Genomic DNA, 23,577 nt, shown 5'->3' with positions numbered 1-23,577 from the left:
GCACCCACACTACATACACACTACATTCAAAGCTAAGCTCTAAGAGAGACAAACAGTGTCAGGGGATTACAGCTCCATAGCAGCCATTGCTGTACCTGGTTTTCAACTCTTTTTCCTCTTGACCATCTGCATAGCATTCTTCCTTTCTTGAGCCTCCTTTTCCCCTCCAGAATTTCACCATTTGGCTAGCAGGCTCACTTTAAGTGTCACTTCTATTTGCGTTTCCCCCACATGAACAGTTCTTCGTGCTGTAAGGTCATTTGAATGCAATCGTAACTTTGGCTCGCACACAAGTTTCCTCGCCCTCTCTTGGCAGAGCACTTACACAAACTACCAAACTGAGTCAAAGAGAAAGGCTACTCCTCTCTTCAGTCTGCTGCATTAAAACACTGATCTTTTGAGCGCTTTTTTACAATATCTACATTCTTAACCATGTCCAAAATTTTTAGTTTAGCACAGAGCAATATAAACAACTGTATGCAAATATCCCCTGGACAGAACAGATGTTAGCAAATCTTGTCCTCTTAAACATCACACAGAAAACATAAACAGGGAAGTGTATACCACCATGAAAACACCACAAAACGTTTCCAGAGTCTTCACAAAAGTAGAAAAATTCATCTATAGAATAAAACAGTACTTTAAAACTGCATACATTTCAAAAGACTAAGGGCTTTCTGCTGCAGGTCTTGAAAACACTGATGAGGGAACGGAGCTACGAGCTCATCTGGCAGTCACACAAGTGCTCCCACAAATTAAAACCCCTTTTGCTGAAACTATTCTCCAGAGGAAAGCCAGTCATGAACTCTGCCCTCCTCTGAATGGCATTTTTATATCGTGCATAAGATGTCACCTCAGCAAACTTCGAGATTTAAGAATTTGGAAATAATTTATCATTCCTCAAGAAAACTGTTGAGCATTTTCCTTTCTTAGTTTCAACTCCAGGACAGCTCACAACAGTTTTTCTCAGACAGTCTCCTGTCCCCTCACATTCGGGACAAGTTTGCAATTACAGTCACCTCTTCTCCCAGCAGCAACTCTCTTTGTGAACTGATCCAACTCTCAGTGTCAAAACAAAGGATGTGTAAACATTGTCTACTAAGGATACGCTCACACCAATGACAAACTTTGAAATCTCTGTAGATATGAAATGCAACTTCCCCCCCCCACCCTCTCCAAAACCAGATGGTCCTTCAGACAAAATAAAGGATAATGCAATTTTTAACATTTCTCATCTGATCTTGCTTATTAGAAGTCACCTTCCCACTCGTGTCTATCTAGACTTTTTAGAAGTTCAATTGTAAATATTCAAAAGGCTTATGCCTACACTGATGGTTATTTACAGTGCTTCCTGCAGCACCAAGCTTTTCAATGCTGACAACCCAACCCTGATCAAAAGAAGATTCCTCATTTTGGACTGCCTTTGGACTTACATAAATCCTTTATATCTGTGAATGTTGTCAGATTGATTTGCATTCAATCATCCTGTTACTCAAGTTCATTCATTCAGTTCAAACTCAAGCTTAGTTCACACTATTCAGTTCAAGACTGAGCATAACTGTATGCCTGGATAACATCCAGCCTTTAAGATACATAAACTATCATTTCCTTTATCAGTAGAGCTGCAGACATTCCCAGTGCCTCTTCACACTGTTTTCCGGCTTCACAGCAGTCCCAACTCATGCAGTTTTAACATATTAAAGTGCAAGAACTGTTAGGAGTATCAGGTTGTGGTTGCAGAAGACTGACATTCACCATATGGTGAACGGTAGATTTGATGAGGTGATTTACATTTGCAAATGTAATTCTATTCCCATGTGCGCTTCTATACTTCATCTTAAGATTGAACACAAAGACCTGCAACAGAAGGAATTACATTTGACCCTGATAGTGAAGTAACAAGATTTAAAGTAATAACAAATGAAAATATTTCACATACAATATTTTTCTCAGTGAAAAAGTTCTATCTGTCCTATTTCAAAGACAGCAACATCTTCCTATCCCCAAGATACACTACTTAGTTCCACTGTTAAGGAGATAATTTTTTTCCAATGACACGGAACTTTAAAAGGCAGAGATACAGAAATATAATTTTAAAACATGAAAAAAGTTTCTCTTTCTTCCCCAAGACTGAAAAAAAGAAAAAGAGAAGGTAAGATATACGGCAGTAGGCCTTCAGCAATCAGTAGCTATTTAAGACAATCCAGAACTAACATTTGCAGCAATATGCAAATACATCACTTTAGTGGTCAGAATAGAATAAAATGCACTTTTAAAGGCTGAAATTTCAGAGAAAAATGTTTCTTTTCACCAACATGGATAACTAAGAAGAAAGATTTCCTGTTCATACTCTTTGTGTACAAGCTGGAATTTCCACAGATGTTTCCCTGAAATCACAGCAGATAAAAGCATCTTATGAAAATGCATTTTTTGTTTTCATTCATTTGCAGTTACAAAATTTACTTTTTCTGAGAATTAATAATTTTTCAACAAATGTTTTTCTTTTAGATTCCCCATAAGTCCATGTAATTGCCATCTTCCAGCTGTCTTGCCCATGCATCTTCAGCAGCAGCAAGATTTGCTGACCCTATAATCAAGAATGTAGCTGTCAATAAGATTATTTATCTTTTGCCAGATTGTGTCACTGTTTATTATTGAGTGAGATAAATTAGGATCTAACTCTATAGCTGATTGGCTACTAAACCTTGTATAGATTTGCTTAGGTTTATTATTTGACAAAGTTTACTCTGAAACACAAGTCATTGCTTCATATGCAACTGTAGATGTGAATTGCCAGATCAGTGTACCTCAGACATTCAAGGCACTCTACTTCATTCCAATTTAAATAATTGATTTGTTGTTAAATAAAGGAATCGTCAACTATTCGTCTACTTTTACAGGGGGAAAGCAGTTTCCATCAAGGCACTCTGTTGAGCAGTACCTGGGTAAACTGTACTGAATGATCACCCTTTTTTTTTTTTTAAATTTACAAAAAAAAAAAAAGAGGCACGTATAAATCCCAAAGCACATTTTACTCAAGATATGTGCAGTACATGCAGTGAGATTAAATTCTCACTCAAGTGCAATCAGCTCTGTTCCTGAAAGATGGGAAGACAAAAAGATAGCAATGAAAGGGAGAAAAGCAAATGACAAATTTGGAGACCCAAGCCTTACACCGGATTTTGCAAAATATAAACATAGTACTCTTACAAGCAACAAGCACACAGTTATTTGGTGCTTTTTACACACAGATTTTTATGAAGAAGAGTCATCTTGCTGATACCATGAGACCTCCAAAGCCTCAAGGCATTAATTAACTAGATGTCTCCTGCCTACCCATAAAACATTATGCCACCACAGCAGGTCATGGAGTACTGGATTGTTCCTACATCATCCATTTATTCACACTGCATATCCTCAAAACCATCTGCTTCATGGTGGTACTGCAGAGGTATTCGAAGTAACTCAAGTCTACAGTCTGGCACATCTATTCTTTGATAGCCCATTTGCTACGGGGAGAAAAAAAATGCAACCAAACACACAAAAAACAACCTTCACAGTAAGCCCACATGCAAAGCATAAAATGTCTTTATTTCCTTTACCTGCAGTGTATTTCAACTCATTCCTAAACTATTTTATTTGATAAGTTTGTAATATAACTTTCATTACCATCTTAGATTGGTGGTGAGGAAGGAAAAGGTCATTGCCTTTTTAAAAATAATTTAAAGAGAGGTTGGAAGGAGGGAGTAGCTTGTCTGTGCTATTAACTAGTGTTGTTTTACTAATGCAAGGTTACAGAAGTTTGCTCTTTATAGTAACTGCTATTAGGCACAGTGGGTGTAAAGATCCAGACTGAAGTGATGGGCCAAGAAAGATTGCAGAGAAAACTGTGGATCATTTTTCCAGTGGAGAATATCCCCTACACCGCCCTTTTGCACCCACACAACCAAATATGTGTTCAATCCAAAATCCTTCCCCTGCAGCTTCTCTGAAAACACTGTATGTAGGCAGGATAAATTATTATGCAGAACTAGAACATTTGGAACGTGCCTCAGATTTTCAGATACACAGTCAGTAAACAGCAGATTATTCTCTGAACAAATGGGCAGAGTAGTAGACTGTCTTAATATTAGAAGTATAAAATAAGTTATGTGGCTACTATAGGAAAGCTATAAGCCACAACACAGATGAAGTTTAGAATTAATTCAGAAAGATTTAAGACCTTGCAAAAATAGGATTGAACATTGTAACACAGGAACTATTCCCACTTTCCTCCTTGTCTAATGCACATTTGTGGTCTAGTATTAAAAAAAACCAAAACGTTAAAAGCCATTCAATCTCAGAAATAAGAATAAAATAAAAGCAGCTTGTTCCCCGGTCTTTTTCTGCCTTGGCAATCCTACAACATGAAAAACAAAAACAACCATCACCCCTCCAAATACACACACTGAAATAAAACACCCAGGCCTTTCACCAATCTGCATAATACAGATAGAAAAAAACCCCAAGGCCAGAAGTAGAAAGCAACAGATCACAAAGCATCACTCCATGCCTCAGCTGTGTATGGTATACCTAGGATAGTACCCACCGCACTTCCATCAACAAGTTACTCAAAAAGGTCACGCAGCTGAATTCACCTGCTCCAGACACCAGCAGGGAAAGTTGTGCTGAGGATTAAAACCAACCAAACAAAGAAACCCTGAAGTCTCCTCCCCCACATCCTCTTTCTCTACACACAGTGCGCTCACTGCACACATCCCCACACTGCACAAGACACTAGTAGCTGCGAGCGTGTCTCCACGTGACATGCCAAGTGAACAAGTGGTTTCCAGTTTGAATCAACCACTGTGGCTCATTCTTCATATTTAAGGATGGAAAAAAACAAGTTCTTTCTTACTATGGAGCATTTAAGTTTTCTTCCTTTGAATTACATCAGACAATTCATGCTTAGGTTTTACAACATACAGCAGCATGAACAAAGCAATAAGTTTACATGTAAAAGGAACCTTGCCATTCCATACTAATGTGAAAGAAGAGATACAGAAGACAAGCAATGATGCTTATATGGTGTAGCTGAATAAAAATGGCTCTTAAGGAGAAGAGGGAAGAAGGAAACTTTAATGATTACTTACTAGAGAATTCAGCATATGTTTGATAGACTTACAGAGGCGCCCATGCCAGGCACCTGCAGGGACTGGCTGAGGAACAGGGACCAGAGCCAGGTACAGGCAACAGTGGTAGCAGGCAGCAGCTGCAGAAGGCTGCATCAGGCATTCGGTATATCTGCCTCTATCCACATGGGAACCTGCTGCTCCAGATGGCAAACAGGTACTAAGGACTGCATGGCTTTTTTCTGAAACCAGTTTAAAGCAGACAGCACAAACTGAATAGACTGTCAGCTCATTTTAATTAAGAATTGTCTTGGTGTCATCCTGATTATGGTATAAGCCCCCAAAACGGTGTCAGGAGGTTGCCAGTAGAACAGCAGAGTACATGTGCTATCCCTCCCTCAGGCCCAAATTCCCTCTGCCTCCAAATCTGTTATTAAATACTGCTTGCAACTGTTAAAACCAAAACATTTCAGAACAGACACCAGATTAAAAGCAAAGACAAGCATTCAATATTTACGCTTTCACCTGTAATTCCATCAAAAAAAATAAGTGTGCTTTTGGGGGCAGATAACTTGCATGACCTCTCAGTTGCTGTGTATTTTAACATCACTGAAGACAATTCCAACAAGCTCCTGTATGCCCCCAAGCACTATAAACCTTTGTTCAGCTTGCATATGAGAATCCAAAACACTAAACCGTTGTAATCATTTTTCAGATGTCACCACCTAATCATCAGGACTGTGAGACTGAGTTTATGTAGCAGTCAAGTTAACCAAGGGTCCAATTCTGCCCTCAGTTACACTCTGGTAATTCCAGTTAATATAGCTGTGCTACTTTGGATTTACACAACAGTAACAGTACAATACAGGAGAATATAAAACTGAAAGCTACAAAATAAGACAATTTAAATTAATGTTTTTGCTAACTGCTTAAGTTTAAACTTTTTGGTTGGTTGGGACTCAAACACAAAGCCCCCACCAAGAAAAGTAGCCCTATCAGTGAGGCAAGATAAGCTAAATTACTTATACTCCAACAATCCTATCTAACCACGCATACCCACAGAACAGCTAAGCTCTCCATTTGGCAGCCCAGCGTTGTATTCAGATATGGCACCATTTAATTATGAATTGGATTGCTAGAAGAGAATAGGACAGTTAACTTACTGCTGTTTAATGAGCATGCTCTTGTTAGTTGTGAATACATTCACTGTACTCATTAAATCAGGAGGCACTGGAGTTCTGAATACATCATTAAAAGGATCCAGGAATGCTGCTGCTTTGTTCAGCATGACTACACGCTCTGCTTGACAATTGGAAAATGAGCAAGAAATGTAAGCCCCTTCCTGTTGGGCCAGCAGATCTAGTTTTAAACTAGGAGGAGGAAGAGAGAGTGGGAGATCTCCTTCTTCAGAGCTTCACTCATTTAGAACACAAATTTGTTTCTCTTTTTATTTCTGACTTGAAGCAATAACATGCTCAGTACTGTGAAGCATCAGGCTTGGGGGAGGGGAGGATATTTAAAAAATATCATAGCCTATATCTAATACAGCCAAGGAGCAGGAGTGTGCATTAATCAACCTACCGATTAGCAAAATGAACTTCATAAAACAAATATACATAAACCCCTAACATGGCAGCTCCCACACTATTTACAATATATTGATTAAGGCAGAAGAGGGAGTGAAATTGGCTGGTAGGCTCCTATACATTCTCACAGGAGAGATTTAGAACATATGTTCAGCGAGAGGATAAGATTTTCATCTGTCAAGGGTTGATCCATCTACCCACAAAGATACACGCCCACATGAGAATCTGAATGTCTAAAGCATTCTAGAGTTACAGAGAAATTAAAACATAACTGGCAACTGTTTAGCTTGAATCCATTGCACGGAAGTCTTTTCTGCCAAAAGAGGTATGTGAACCAACATCACTGATGGCATCACTGGAGTTGCAGAGAATCCTGGAAGTTAAGATTTACAAGCACAACTGCCTCTTATAGCACATCATTGGGAGGGGAATGCATTTCTGAAGCATATTTGTGACAAATCCTCTTCTCCTCTCCTCCCACCTCATGCACAGAAAATTGAACAGGTTGCTAAAGTTCAGAATTGGAGAAAGGGGGTGGAGGGAGCTGACTGAGGCTTAAGAGTTTCAGTTAAAGACTCAAGCACTTTAATCCAAGCGATTATTTTCCAGTCAAAAAGTTGTTGATACTGTAAGAAGCTGTATAAATACTGGATTCTAGTCAAAGAAGGACTGCCACCTATCAAAGAAAGTATAACAACACAAGCATGTTTACCGCTGTCTCGTCCCATCATGCAGACATGACAGTTCATTGCTTACCTGAGAAAAACACATTCTAACCAGTCATGTTAGCACATTAGGACTTTGCTTGCTCCAAGCTTTCAGAGCAAGCCCCTGGAGCTCACCAAGAGCCTGATTTTCTCAGTTTTGCCAACAAAATAATCTTCACAAAAAAAAAATCCTTCTGATTAAGTAGTCAAGCTTAATGCAACATGCCCTGACTAATCCTCTTAAGTTTTCTCTGGGTCCTGCACTGTAATCTCAGTAACACAGGAGGCACTGTTCTTTTCATAGGAGCAATGTGACTGTGTGGACCGTCACAATCTTATTCAAATAGCAATTGATTCCTCACTGCTATCAATCTGAGTAATTGACACCTGGGTTTCAGCGCACAGACCAGCTTACTTTGGGTACAATCTCACAAGAGTACCCTCAAGTGACCGGGTATAGGCTGTAAAACAGCCCTTATCCACATGAACCACCAAAGACTTCTGGGGTCATATCCCATGGCTCTCTGCACTGCAGTAAGTGGAGGCATTTAGTTCTTTTACACTATATTGTGGGAACAGCCTGAAGAGCTATCTGGGTCTCCAGCGGCTTAAAACATCACCATTACTAGAAAGCAGAAAGGTTAACAGTTTGATCATGGGAAGATCAAACGAGGGAACCACATTCAGACTAGATCTAGATATTTATCTCTTGCCAGAAATACGCACCAACAAGTGGGTCCTAGCACTTGACTAAAATCCCAGTTCACTGACTTAAAAAGAAAAAACAAAACCAGAACCAAACCAACCTTTAGGTCACCAACATTGGTGTTTTTGGTGCCAGATAAAACAATGACAAAGAATGAGTATTCAGATTTTCTGATCAATTGTGTGGTCTGTACCTGTAACATCCAGAGACGAACACACAGAGGGAAAATGCTTGGGAAAAGTATGAGAGCCCCAACAAGAACTGCATGTTGGATCATTTATTTTGGGCACTGTTCCCTTTAATCATACTAGAAAGCTCTGTATGAGCTGTCTGATTAGAGTTAGGATGCTGAGAGATGGACATATAAAAATAAAAACTTATCAAGTGTTGTATTTTCTTCCCTTTGTGCTTAACACAGGGCAACTCACGCATCATCTCAGCTGGTTTAGCTCAAAAAACGCCACACACTTTAATGACAGAAAGGAAAAGATGATGCCCAGGGAACTGTTTAAATATTTGTTGTTCTGCTTAGCAACCAAACACTTAGATGGTTAAAAAAACCCATAATACAAGAAATAGACATACTTGTTACCTATTATAAATAGTTCATATTCTTCAGCTCCTCACATACCTTTGGTTTGCCATTTAGTCAATCTTCCATCTTCCTGGAGATACCTCCCTTTTGCATTTTGTACAACACAGATCATATCAGAAGTCCACAGAATACTAAGCAGCTTGTGATTTATATTTTGAGGATATTTAAACTGGTTAACTGACTTCCAGAGGGGACACAAATTACATATTCAAAACAAGACATACCTATTCTTTTCCTGCTTTGAGAAGAAGAAAGTAAGCCATCCTATCTGTGCTATATGCTATATCACTGTAATATAAGCAGTTCTGTAATAAGCAGGAGTTTTGTTCACAGATTTTAATTACCACACTATATACCTCTTTGCTCTGTAGTACATCTCATCTTACATCCCATCACATACATTCAAAAATCTTTGCAGGAACAGCTTTACATTATGTACATACACAAAAAGTAATACAACAAGGGCCCTGTCTAAACAGCCATCAAAGAAAACCGGAAACAGACATGAATGGCAGAATATGTGCACCTATAGACTTGAGTCATGGCTATCCCCCCCAGGTCCTACTTTCCAAAACAAAGCACATGTATTTATTCTCATATGATCACTTTTTTTTTCATTCTTCCGTTTCAAATACTTCATACTGGTTTTTGATACATGCAGGTTAACATAAAATACCTTGCCTAGTTGCATGGCAAAAAACCAAAAATTTAAAAAAAAAAATGTTTGTTGCATGGAAAAATAATTTGTCAGACGTTTCTTTTTCCATGTACTCCACTGCACCATATGTGGGGGCTGGAAGAGAGCCTAAGAACATCTGCCACAGACTTTAAAACCCCTAATAATAGCACAGCTGGTGTCCCCAGTCTAATGATCTCGGCACAGACTCATGTGACCACTCCTGACTCTGGCCCCCAACCCAGGCAAAGGGCAGAAACACTCAAAGGTTGAACACATTCATTCATTCTCAACTCAATTTGCATTTCTCAAAAGAACCAGTGCAGCAAGCAAGTTGAAATGTTTACATTTCAAACAGTTCAACAGTCACTATTTCCATAGAATTTACCCTTGCTCCTTTCATTAAACTCTAGGTTAGGAGAACATACCGTATTCCATAAAATGAAGCTACTCAAGAATATAACTGCACACCTCAGTGATCCAGGGTTAGAAACAAAACTGTATTACAGAGGTGTTGGGGCTTCCCCCCTCCCCACACTAGACTCATGGACTATCTTAAATTCCCATCCATTTATTTACTTACAAAAATATGCTTCCACCCACTTTCTTTTAAGCATGTTCAAAAGCTGGTTTAGAGAGGAGAAAAACCTTTATTTCAAAGAGAGAGAAAAAAAAAAAAGAAGGCAGAAAAGCAATGAACTCGGGAAACGGCATGGCATTTTTGCTAGCGAAACGGTGTGACAGACTCTGTGAAGGTAGGAACAAAGAAAGCAATGTTTAGGTGGGGTGAGGTGCCTGAGACTTTCCTTGCACTTCAGTCCACCCTCTGTCCTCTTTCCTCTTCTATCTACACAACAACATAGGTAGCTTCCAGCAGTCAACAGGCATGACCTCAGTTTATTATTTAATATAATGTGTGCAGGTGTACCCATGAAGGCTAGGTCTGACCCCATGTCTGACTGTTTCCAGCAGACAGGAGAGGCAAGAGGCAACCATTCCACTGACAAGTTGAGTCACTGGCAAGGCACGAAGGGGTGGCTACTTTAGCAAATTACTGTATCCACAGAAACAACAGGCTGAATACTAAGCTCCAAATTCCAAGAACAACCCATTTAATCAGTCTGCTATAGAACACCGATACGTGACACTAACATCCTCATGTTTTCATTCTCATTTCCCATGAGGGACAGAGGGGACAAAAACCCAAAAGCAGATAAAAGCAACACTTTGTAAATTCCCACACTGTACAACAAAGTTGGCCCACTTTAAAATAAGAGCCATTTAGCAGATAATCTTTCTTAATTTGCACCACATCACTGAACAACAAAAAGGGGGGGGAAGAGAAAATACAGAGCAAGTTACTTTTTAGTTTTATATGAAAGCACTGAAGTCTGAGAAAGGCTAATAACACAAGATCAGCCCAGTTACAGTAATCAGTTTGGCCGTGACAAACATAATTACAGTCATGCATCAATTATATGCCTTACTACTCTGCTAGCCCTCTATCTGATCCGTAACTTCTCTTCTTTCAGAGTTGTAAGATCAAGATGCATTTTAGGTAGCATTTTTTTTTCCTCAAGTCTCACAATTAGGTTATTAAACTACACACATGCTCTTATTTCTGACTTCAATATGAAAAAGTACATTTTAAGAAACTAGGCGAACTGTCCCATCTTTTCAACCAAAATGTAAACATCAGCAAGAACGAGGTCAAAGGAGAAACTAAAACCTGCAGCAGAAGAGTATCCACAGAAAGAAAAGATATGGCCTGAAACAACATCCGTTTGATCATGAATTCTTAATACCAAAAATTGTACAACACAACTGCCTACAGAAGGCTGTACGTGTCACGCTGTAGATTTTGACAGTGCAAATAAGGCAAACCCGCTTCATTCCCACCTTAAACTGCAACTGGGGAACTAACTATGCAGTGGCAGCAACAGCTGTGTCACAAGTGTTGACTATGGCAAAGATCTGGACTGGCACCAATAATGAATTACACTGCTTTTTAAAAATAAATTTGACATCAGACACATTAAAGAAGTCTTCTGTTGCTGTGCTGTTACTGGTGAAACAGATACAGTAACTACAAATAAGACACATGATGCCCTTCAACTTGGCAGAAAAGACTGCAGTTCACAAAACAAGCATAGCCTCCTGGAGGCACAAACAATTTGCAGAACGAATGAAGTTCTCCCGCCTAAGTCAGCTCACAACTGCTGGCTCAGAGTGGGCATGTAACTACTGTTGTCTCCAGATTTTGCTTCCTCTCTTGCTACAGGCCCAAACTCCTTTTCCCCTTCTCTCTGGTGCCACATGCTGTAGCTCCAAGTCCCATGTGACAGAAAGGAGGTAGAAAGGAGTCCTTCTAAGTGGCTTAAGTATTTCCACACTTCAAAGAGAGACCGTAGCCATCTACACTGGTCACCCTGTACTGCAGTTGCACTATTTCATTCAGTACAATATCTGCATAAAATTTACAAGTTCTCAGCCTTACTCATCTTAGAAAAATCAATCCATTGGTCAGGAAAAGGCCAGGAATCTTAACCTGCATGCTTTCTAGCACATGCCCATGCTATGTCCTTCCTCTCAGCAATTTATAATTTATCCAGAAAACAGTTTTCCCTTCATGAGTATTTCAACAAGCACCTTATTAAGCGGCTGTCCTGACAGAGCTTGTATTTCGCTATTCAGGAAACTACAGGCTGGTAAGCAAACCAGTATATTAGATGACAGGAAGACACAATGCAAACATTGCATAACTGCAAAGTACAATCATCAGTAGACACAGTTACCATGACCTGTAATAATTCCTGCTTGGCCTGATTCCCATCTTTCTGGAAATATACCTCTGACAGTAGTGCTGCAAACACAGTCTGCAGAAGATTGAGGATGGATGAGGGAGCTGTTTTAACATTATAAACTAATCACAAAGCTCATAAATAACATCAGAACACAGACATATCTAGCCACAGAGTAGCCTAGAGGCCTTCCAAACCACAATTAAGCTTGGTTAACAAGACAGTCCTCTACCTTACAGAGCTTAATATTCAGAGTTACAGTTTGATTCACACCAGCTGAGCACTTTTATATAGAGGTGATAGGCTCCAGTGAAAGTCACTTGGCTACACTTGGCTCAAAGAGTAAAAATCCTAGATGCACACATCATGAAATAAATCAGTTATTTCACTATGTCTGAATCTCGTTGCGGTTGTTACCCTTCATCTTGAATGAATATCAAAGCAATAGTTCACAGAAGTGGATAGCATGCTCATATTATTGCAACTTTGTACTGATTTTTCAGTTGGGCATGCTGTGTAGACGAGAGGTAAAACTTGGACCCAAGATAGCTCACTGCATTTACCAGCACTGAGCTGAGACAGGTTAACAGACTAACTTTGCCCCTCCTGTTTATACTATCTCCCAAGCAAACTCTCCCAATTTGCAAACCCACCCTTCTAGGTGCAAATGGGTACTGGTCCAAAGACAACATCAGCGCTGTCAAAAAATATATTTCTTCCTTTTCGTGCCTTCTTCTCATTTAAGCTGCACATGTACCTTACCACAAAGTATTATACCTCAGGGCACAATGAAAAAGTGGAAGCATCAGCATGTAAGTATTACAAGAGCCATTTGCAAGTGCAGAAGACAGAGTTGTTTCATGCTCTCATTTGCTTTGTCATCATTTAGAAGTACGTAACTACAAAAGCTCCATACAGAGTAAAACAAACATACATGTCAGTGGAGACCTCTTAACCTGAAGGTCATATTGTCAGCACCGCAAATGTGGAAGTAGCTGCTGACATTTTGACACGGTCCATATATTGCAGCACACAAGATCCAAGAGACTTTAATTCAGAGACACATTTGAGGTGCCAAGGATTTCAGACTCTTCTTCCTCCGGAGTTGAGGTACTGTATATACTAACTATGTTCAGTCGGGTGCACTACTGTAACCAACAACAGTAATTTGGGGGTTTGGGTGGCAGAGGTTTTTTCTTTTTTTTTGGGGGTGTTGTTTTGTTTTAAATTAAAAAGCAGAGAAGCCCAGAGGTCAATGTGGGCTCCCAAGACAAAATACTAGCCTTTTTTAGATGAAACATGTCTTGTAATGTAACAAACCCTTCAGAATTCTACTCCCCCTCCCCCCAAACACACCCACTCTATCACTATATTCCTTTCTCCTTCTCCACCTTTTTCACACTAAGAGTGACCTTCACACAAAAATGCAATAAGTAACAATCTGTTTAACCATTATGATTCAAGTCTGGTTTTGCTGTTCTTGAGTGTAAATGCTAAACTATGCTGATGCTAGACTCATTTTGTTGGCTCCTGCAATTATTACCCAGAAGAGCAAAGATAACTCTCAAGACAAAAAACCTCAACCAACCAACCCTGTAAAATCAGTAATCCACAACCTCACGATTTGGACTTTACTCAAGGAACCATTCCTGAGTTACAGGGCCATATTCTACTTCTCATAATTGAGAAGCATTTGTACCTGTACATATCAGTTTCCAACTCCTATTAAATCTATTCTCCAAGAGGTTAGTGAATCCACTTGTTCATAAATGCCTCTTTTTAGATCCATTTTATCAGGCACTTTATGAAGTTTTTGTTAGACGTGTAATACAGTTAGGTAGCGTAACTTATTTTGACCACCACAGCCATCTTATTACAAGACCTGGCATACTGCATAAGACTTTCTAGACAACAACTTTGCAGAATCTTTTGTGAAAATATATATAGAAAAGAAATTCAGAAAATAATTATTTTAATTTTGGATGGCTTTTTAAGCGCTAAATCTTAAAAAAGACCTTCACTTGCATTTTGCCAATTCCATTTAACCCTGTTTTTTAATTTCTCTGTGTAACTAGTTGCTACCAAGAACTTCACAAACCATTAACTGACTCCCTATTTAAAAAAAAAAACACAAAACAATAGCCAGTTTCCCTCTTTGAGGTCTTAACTGAGGAGATAAAGGAAAATCTGTAAGACTTGACATAGAAAACAAACCCAAAGTATGGTTAAAAAAAAAAAAACGAAAAAGTGAAAAACAAAGGCAGGGAGAAAAAGTCAAGATTAGCAAAAAAGTCAGAATTCATAAAAGATACCCTTTAAGAACATCCAATGCCTCAATATTCTGAGATCCCAAAAGTTCAAAATCCTTTCATTTCTCCAGTGGCATCTGACAATACCATTGAAAAATGCGGCGCCCAAAACAGTCCCCGCCCCGCCCCACGCCCCCAAGTCTGTTCTTTAGCTTCACGTATACTCAGTTCCAAGTTGCCACACAGTTGTGCTGTAAGTTTTCTATCACAAAACAAACAACAGTTTCCAGTTACAAATCAGGGCAATCAGAACCACCAATTCCCAGTCAGAAGAGAAATGAATTACCTCCTGTAGGATTCAAATCAGAGCCAGAACAGGCTGAAGCCCTGTAATTTCACGCCTTCCCAACTTCTGGAGTTCAAAGTATTTTATAGCTGTTCAGTCTAAGAGCTTGCTAAACAAATAATAAAAGAAAAAGTCTTTTACTGCCTACATTATAACAATTGCTTGCTTATCTTACCCAGAGAAAGGTCTGAGGAACAAACAGAACACAGCATTACATCTGCTATAACAAGTCATGTTACAAGGTGATCGTTTTCCTGATTATACAGCCCCTCCTATTTCCTCTTACTCATTTCTCCTGCTACAATACTATATCGTGTCTTTATCTTCAAGTTATCCCCGCTGGTTATAGGATCAAACCATAGGCCTGCTGCTAGGTGCATTTAGGAATTTCCTCTCAGCCTTCCTGATGAGGTAATTAGGGCTAATTTACCATCTCAGATAACAGAAACAGGACAGGGTATTCAATCTTCCCCATGCAATTCTGCTAACCAAGATTACTAAAATGATATTTGCCACTTCCTTTTATTAAAACAAACAAACAAAACCCCACAGGCAACTCAAAATTTATACCATTCTGATAACATTAACTCTCATTTTTAAAGAGAGCCATATACCTTACTGCATGCATTAAATATAAGGTGTGGCATTATACACCTAGAGCAAACTGAGCACTAACTGCCCTTGCCATCACACTCCTGCTTTATCTTTGTGCCATATCTAGTGTTTATCGATAAACTCCCTGAGAAACACAAACTGGCAAAAAACTAAAACCAAAGAAATAAAAATAATTTTTAAAACTTATTCTTCCGATTTGCCACCCTGGCTTATTTCCCCATTGGGTAACAGTCAGCATGAAAGATCCATGGACAAAGCAGTACAATACGTAGCTGGTGACAAGGTAGGACTAATCCCACCAGAGATGGTAAACCATTAGACCATGCTGATCCAGCTGCAAAAGCACAGCCTTCAGGCATACACTTTTCCAGTCATCTCTAGCTAATATTCATGTAGGCTGTCCTGAAAGCACACCCTCACAATGCCACATGCCCACCCTGAAGCCACATATTCCTGTCACTCATTTTCCCTCATACAGACAGTAGTGCTCATACCATGCTGCCACAAGGCGATCAGGAGTGCAATCTGGTTGAAAGGCTAAGCCAAGGGGACAGCGGAGAGAGGACAGGAGAGCACACATGGGAGGGTGGTGTAAAGGAGTTTGCATCTAGATCAGCTCTCTGGGCTGGGCCTCAGCATACCCACACTAGAAGCAGTGCATGAGGGAGGGGCGAGGATGGGGGAGAAAGGCTGCCCTCTCCTGCAGCTTCAGTTACTTGCCATGAAACCAAATTTTTAAGACTCAAACCACTAAACCAAGGCACTCTGTTGGCTTTACTCATCACCCAGTTTTAGGCAGTCACTTCCCAACTTATATCTGCAGCTTTGAGGATATTCAAATATTCATGGCCACGAGAACAGCAATCCCTGGAGGGACTCAAATCCTCAATATTGCCATTAACTGCTGCATGTGCTTACCCATGGCACCGCGGGACTGAGGGAAACCACTAGGTGAGTGCCCGGAGCCAGAATTTGCAGAACCTACACAAGCATTAACAAAGGGCTTGACGGCAATGGCCGTTTCTGGAGATACAAAGACATGAGGTTTCAGCTTCAATTTACCCAGGTCAATTCAACAGTCATACAAAACTGAAGCTGAGAAACTGACTGGCAACTGAAAAGCCAACAGACATTTTTGTTCTTCTTGAGTTCATACCTGCTGGAAGGAATAATCTACTTAGTCAGTTGGTAGAAAGGAAGAAAGGTCATCTTTAATCCCAAGATTTTTTTGAAGGAAAAAAATTAAGTATGATTAACAATAAGGACCATTTACAAGCACAGTTTTGTCCACCTAAATTGCAACTTCTGTATAAACACCACCTGACAAGGAAACATCAGTTTTACACTAATAATTATGTGAAATTTATTAAAGTTCTTAATTCTTACTGTAAGTATTCACACAGATCAACATATGGCATTCATACTATTTTGGGATCCAAAAAGACACATTTAGGCCACATATCATAGAATCATAAAGGTCCGTTCCAACCCAAACAGCTCTAAAGATCAACTAGTCCAAACCCCTGCCATGGGCAGGAACATCTGTCATTTGATCAGGCTGCTCAAAGCCCTGTCCAATCTGACCTTGAACACTGCCAATGATGGTGCACCCACACCACATTAAGATACATTTCCTGCCATCAGGCATCATCAACAATTTGGGAACTGGAATAAGATACCAAATATCCCTCAATGAATGAAATAAGATCATAATAAGATTATGAATGCTGAATTTAAGAAATCCACTCTGCTTTTAGGAGATATATTCAACATCCATACCCAAAGTGCAGTGGCACCAATCTGCCCAGTTCACCAGGGCTGAGCAGCTTTTATTCTGCCAGATAAGGGCAGTATCTAGCCTTTCTCAGCCTTTTCATTCCAACGGCTTTGGATGTTTTGCAAAATAAGATTTTTGAGAAAGCCATTATGGAGTAAAATTCTAGGGAACAAACAGAAGAGTAATCAAAGGTTTAAACGCGTCCAACAATCAGTAGAAGCACTTTCAGTTCAGATTGCTTTATATCGGAAATTTATGGCTCTCAGGTCAGCCACAAGTCCCTGGGTCAAACCATAACATGCTTACCTACCACCTGACAAGATCACTTAACCCTCAGGAAATGCAGCCATAGAAGACTGACCTTGCTATGACCTTTACACATGCAGGTTTGCAGAATTCATTACAGGACCAAAGCCTCTGAGTTGCTAATGCTTTTGGTAAACACTGATCTCCATAAATTCCTGGAAGTGATCGTTACTGTAGTATTACCACAACAAAACAGAAGTCTACCATTCTTTTCTGAAGGCAGTGCAGTTTGTGACTACAGGAGAAGATCTATGTAAGAAACCACAATACCAGAAAGATTGTTTTCCTCCTCATCACTACATCAGCAGTGAATACCTCCTCAGAAATACAGCTTGTATGATCAGTCACAGCTGCAGAAAAAGAAATTCCATCCAAGTCAGGTTTAAAGGACAATCTAAGGAATTTGACATTGCTCCAGTATCTTCCAGTCTGCTTATTTTACAGGTACTGCTGGGGCAATAGGTTTGCACGGATTTGAACTGCAAGGTTTCTGCTTACTGCAGAGGAGTGGATGCTGCCCCTTGCGAAGCATGCAAATGTGCAGTATTTGATGGTCAAACTAGGCTTTCTGGGACAGGCAACGTTGTTAGTAATACAAGCTCCACTTATGCAAATATTAAAGAGAACGGGAAGGGTAAACATCTCTATTTCCCACAAGCACCATCCATCAATGTAATTTTTTAAAGAATACCCCTCTCTTCAAACAAAACTGCACTTCAATATTCTCCAGGACACCAAATTATGGCTGCTGTCAGGTGATAATCCATGCAGAGTCTCAACTTGCACGAAACTGAAGTCTAATGTGACGTTATGAGCACCTGGCTTTAAAAAGGAGAATTTATGTGAACATAAAATACAGAAATGCACTGATTGGTTCCAATTTACAGTAATCAACTAAGCTCCTCAGAGAGGTGCACGTAACTATTTCAATGTATCCAAGTTTGCATTCTTCCCCTCAAGACTATACATGTTTCCACTGTATGGACATTTTCCTAACCTTTTTTTTCTATTACAAGATGGGACAAGTCAACTCCGCATTATTTTAAACTTCATTGAAAACTAATGATAAGCATTTTTTTCCATGTTTTGCTTGAAGCACTGGAATTATTACATAAGGGAGGGGGGTAGCGGCTCTTATTGTTCTTCTTTTAACAGCTGTAAGACAGGAGGGAAACTAGATGAGTGAGGTGATCCTTCCCCTCTACAACACTGATGAGACAGGAGGAAAGCAAAAGAGGAGGAAAGCAAAAGAGGAGGAAAGCAAAAGAGGAGGAAAGCAAAAGAGGAGGAAAGCAAAAGAGGAGGAAAGCAAAAGAGGAGGAAAGCAAAAGAGGAGGAAAGCAAAAGAGGAGGAAAGCAAAAGAGGAGGAAAGCAAAAGAGGAGGAAAGCAAAAGAGGAGGAAAGCAAAAGAGGAGGAAAGCAAAAGAGGAGGAAAGCAAAAGAGGAGGAAAGCAAAAGAGGAGGAAAGCAAAAGAGGAGGAAAGCAAAAGAGGAGGAAAGCAAAAGAGGAGGAAAGCAAAAAATTCTGTGTATAGCCTAAGAACATCAACTACTTGGTATTTCTCTCTTCTGTTCATACAGATGCCAGGAGTCAAGAATATTCCATAGGCACACAAGTACGTAGCATGTTACTGACAGCCTTGGCATTAGCATCTCATCAGCCAACACACAACTGGTGTTGGTTATACCAGAGCTTAGAGTGCAGCAGTTTCAAAATCAGCTTATGCTCACTGAAGACTTTCCCTCCTGACACCAAAGCCTCAGCCACTTACTCCTATTGCTTCCTTTGCCCTACTGCTCCCAGCTGCTCAGCTGCCCAGAGGACAGACAACCTAACTGAAAATAAACCTTAAAACCAGTTCTTGGCTAAGTCACGGAGCTGATAACCAGCACCACAATATGAAAGAGGATAGAGAAGGGAATCCACAGCCAGGGGAAGGTTTGCTCTGCTGGGCAGCAACATGGTTTTACATCAAAACAAGCCAATAATGAAATTTTGCAAGAGCTTTTGAACCAAGCTCTTCTCACATTTCCTTCCTTCTTTCTATTTCTCTGACTGCTACAGTGTTCTGAACTTCTGCTACAAATGCAAGCAAAACCATCAGGGCTCTAATATAAATTAATCCATTGGAATATTTAAAAAAAAACAAACAAACAAAAAACCACACACACAAGGAAATATGACCGTTACTGAGTAGCAGCACCATTTGGGTTCACAGCATCTAATAGACTGCAAGGTTGGACAATCCTGTCCAGAGAAGCTGTAAGATAAGGCAAAGAATCGACTCCAGTACAGTCACTAACTGATTTAACTAAAGCAAATCTGCCAACGTAATTGAATCTAAGAATTATCTCTGAGCTAATCTGTTTGGGCTATCAATAAGCCTCTTAGCTGGACAACCATAAGCAGGATGGCTATATAGCACGACTTTTTGCACCATAATCAATAGGCTCCAATAAAAAAAGAAATATTGATGAATCAAAGTTCAAATAAAGGACAGTTTCAGACAAAGTATATTAGCAGTTAATTCCTGAAATTTATTTAGAAGACATCATATTATTCACTACAAAGTAAAGTAAGGGTGCTTGTAAACTTGCACAGCTATCTCCATCAAACCGCGGAGTAAGCAGGAAGGCTTTGAACCAGACTCCGACTAATATCTTGGAAAGCCTACGTTAATAGGAAGTTACCTCTCAAGATTTTTATCTCTCCCAGTCGCACTGATCCCACAACTGAATCCACAAAACTGAGCCCTCCACACAAGCACAGTACTCCAAGGAGGCAACGGCATTGCTCATGGATTTTTAATGATACAAGTGTGACTCAAACCTACCTACACAGCACAGGCGTTGCAGATCACAAACTAGTTTTACAGTTCCAGCATTACAAAGCTTTGCACATTAAGTGAGCTGCCTACAACTGAGATGCAATAGCTGTCATTTAGTGAGTAGAAAGCATTTCCCTTATTTACTATATTTTTATGATAACTCTGAAAGCCATTTGGTGTGCAGTCACTTCTGGAACCTGTTCCTTTTAATAGCCCTTATGCAACACAAAAGTGACAACCTCATTCACAGCAGAAACAAGGAACAATATGACCATCACACAGGAAGGTGCCAGTATGCCTTTGGTCATTTTACATGCGTTTTAAGTGTATTTATTCAGAAATCTTGATCTTGGTGGCATCACTAAGCTTTCTACAGAAGCAGAATTGCAGTGTACATCTGCAGACATGGATAGTTCAAGTGAAAACAGAACCAGTTATAACAGCCTACCTAGCAAAAACAGTTCTCTGACCAACATTACACTGCTCATAATTCAATATTCTAGTTATCGGGACTTCTCACATCATAGAATGGTTTAGGTTGGAAGGGACCTTTAGAGGTCATCTACTCCAACCCCCCTGCAGTGAGCAGGGGCAGCTTCAACTAGAGTAGGTTGCTCAGAGCCCCGTCCAACCTGACCTTGATGTCTCCTGGGATGGGGCATCTACCACCTCAATGGGTAACCTGTTCCAGTGTTTCACCACCCTCATTGTAAAAAATTTTTACTTATATCCAGTCCAAATCTACCTCCTTTCATTTAAAGCCCTTACCCCTTGTCCTGTCACAACAGGTCTTGCTAAAGAGGTTGACCCTGTCTTTCCTATAGTTCCCCTTTAAGTACCAAAAGGCTGCAATAAGGTCTCCCCAAATCCTTCTCTTCTCCAGGCTGAACAACCCCAACTCTCTCAGACTGTCCTTATAGGAGAGGTGCTCCAGCCCTCGGATCATTTTTGTGGGCCTCCTCTGGACACACTCCAACAGTTCCATGTCCTTCCCATGCTGAGGACTCTAGAGCTGGACGCAGCACTCCAGGTGGGGTCTCACCAGGGCAGAGTTGGGGGTCAGAATCACCTCCCTCGACCTGCTGGCCACGCTGCTTTTGATGGAGCCCAGGATACGGTTGGCTTTCTGGGCTGCAGGCGCACATTGTTGGCTCATGTCCAGCTTTTCATTCATCAGTACCCCCAAGCCCTTCTCTGCAGGGCTCCTCTCAGTCCCTTCATCCCCCAGCCTCTACTGATATTGGGGGTTGGCCTGACCCAGGTGCACGATCTTGCACTTGGCCTTGTTGAACCTCATGAGGCTCTCACAGGTCCGCTCTCCAGCTTGTCCAGGTCTCTCTGGATGCCATCCTGCCCTTCTGGCATGTCAACTGCACCGCTCAGCTTGGTGTCATCTGCAAACTTGCTGAAGGTAGACACGATCCTGCTGTCTATGTCATTGATGAAAATGTTAAACAGCACTGGTCCCAGTACGGACCCCTGAGAGACACCAGTTGTCTTTGGAAAGAAATAGGTTTCAAACGTAACTCATGCACTGCCTTCCCCTCTTTTTCCCCTGTATTATCTCCCCTCTCCCACAGGAATTCACAGGAAATTCTTAAGAAGAAAAATGTGTACAGCTTTTAGAAAGGGCGAGAGGTTTGTTTTTAACTTTTTGCCTTTTGATACTGTAGATGTTGCCTCAATAGCACTCCTTCTGAGAATTCTTTCTACTGAGCTATTAGGAAAAAAAAATCTTGCATTCAGCTTGCTGGCTATCATAGCAGATATGGTGGGAAGTTTCAGCATTTTTCCTAGTACTAATTTCCTATTTTTACAGTGACAACAGCAGAACCAGCAGTGTTGATCAAGTGCACATTTAAAACAAAAATATTTAACCTGTACTCATCTACAATACTAATCTCATTCTTCCGTCCCAAGGTATGTTGGCTAGAATATTTCAAAACTCAAAAGAAAATCCTCAGAGGACATGGAAAAATTGGGATCTAAATAATCCTACAAAAGCAGCTGGTATTCTGTTACAGGAAACGGAACACATGAAGCAGCAAGGAGCTCAGGTATGAGCTGCAGCAGAGAGGAACAACAGTTCCAGCTGGTTCCAGGCAAATCTTTCCATCTGATCTTGCTCTCTGGTAAGCACAAGTTCACTTACTCCTGCCAACTCTCACCTGCGTTCCACAAAGGGCGATAAGAGTGCCAGGTTAACATCCATTAATATACGTGGTAAAACTTGCCGATCACATGCTGGTATTGCTTCATAAGTCAGGACTCTGGATTAAACTGGTCAAATGTTCAGAAGCTGCAGCCACAACTTCAGACTTCACTGAGATTTTATGCATACACGTATCAAACATGGAACACCTCATATATAAATGTACGTGCCCAATGACATTGACACTTCTTCAGTATACTGGTGCATTACCCAGTGCTCTAGAACAGGCGCCAAGCTCTGTTATGAACGACAAGATTTTTGTTTGGTTAGGGGTTTTTTTGCACTAGATCCAGACTCTACTTATTTCCGCTCCTGTCATCCACCATGCAGTTAAATCCACAGGCAAGTGGGAGTTCATTCATGCAACTGACAGAAACTTTTGTTTCACTTCAACAGAAATTTAAATTCTGTCCACACATGCAGCCGTCTGGTCTTCACTTAACTCCCTCGTTCGCTGAAAACTCTTGCCTTCCATTAGGTTTTTTACCCTTCTGTTTTTCCTCCCTTATAATGATACTGATTGAAAAACAGAGAATAGCTACAATCACGACTTAATTTTCTTTTGTCCTTTTAAAATGATTTTCTTATTATGTTGTTCTGATTATGTTATCATCATAGGTTGCTCCAGATTAATTAAAACAGGTCACAGTGCCTCAGAGAAAGCATAGCTTTGTGTATATGGTTCCTGGGCTGGGGGGACAACGCTCCTTCCTGCAGGCTTCTTATGGAAGCTCCAGAAAAACCCTACTAGTAACAAGCCTATTTAAATGTGGTTCAGTTCCAGTACAGCCAGAAGCCAGGGCATTATTTACAGTACATCAAACTGTGTAATGCACAGCAGTGAAACACCCACATATGGCAAACTATCACCATAACCGTTCTTTGTTTTGGTTTTGTTTAGTTTGGGGTTTTGCTGTTGCTTTCCTGATTGCAAAAACCACTACACCCACGATTTAATCTCAGCGGACGGAGACGTTCAAACACAGTTATAGATTGCAAGAAAGGGAAAAGCAGCCACACGGGAGACTTCTCTCAAAGTCTGCACAACAAATAAAAAGAAG

At 40.3% G+C, this 23,577-nt stretch overlaps 1 protein-coding gene across 1 annotated transcript in view; it reads right to left on the bottom strand.

Annotated features, from left to right (window-relative positions):
- TRAK1 (trafficking kinesin protein 1) overlaps positions 1–23,577 on the bottom strand; it is a 136,640-nt gene that overhangs the window by 111,849 nt on the left and 1,214 nt on the right. The gene's annotated exons all lie outside the window — the stretch shown is intronic.

Source organism: Phalacrocorax aristotelis, chromosome 2 (genome assembly GCF_949628215.1).
Source record: "Phalacrocorax aristotelis chromosome 2, bGulAri2.1, whole genome shotgun sequence".
Classification (NCBI taxonomy): Eukaryota; Metazoa; Chordata; class Aves; order Suliformes; family Phalacrocoracidae; genus Phalacrocorax; species Phalacrocorax aristotelis.
This window is presented reverse-complemented; position numbering and strand designations above follow the sequence as displayed.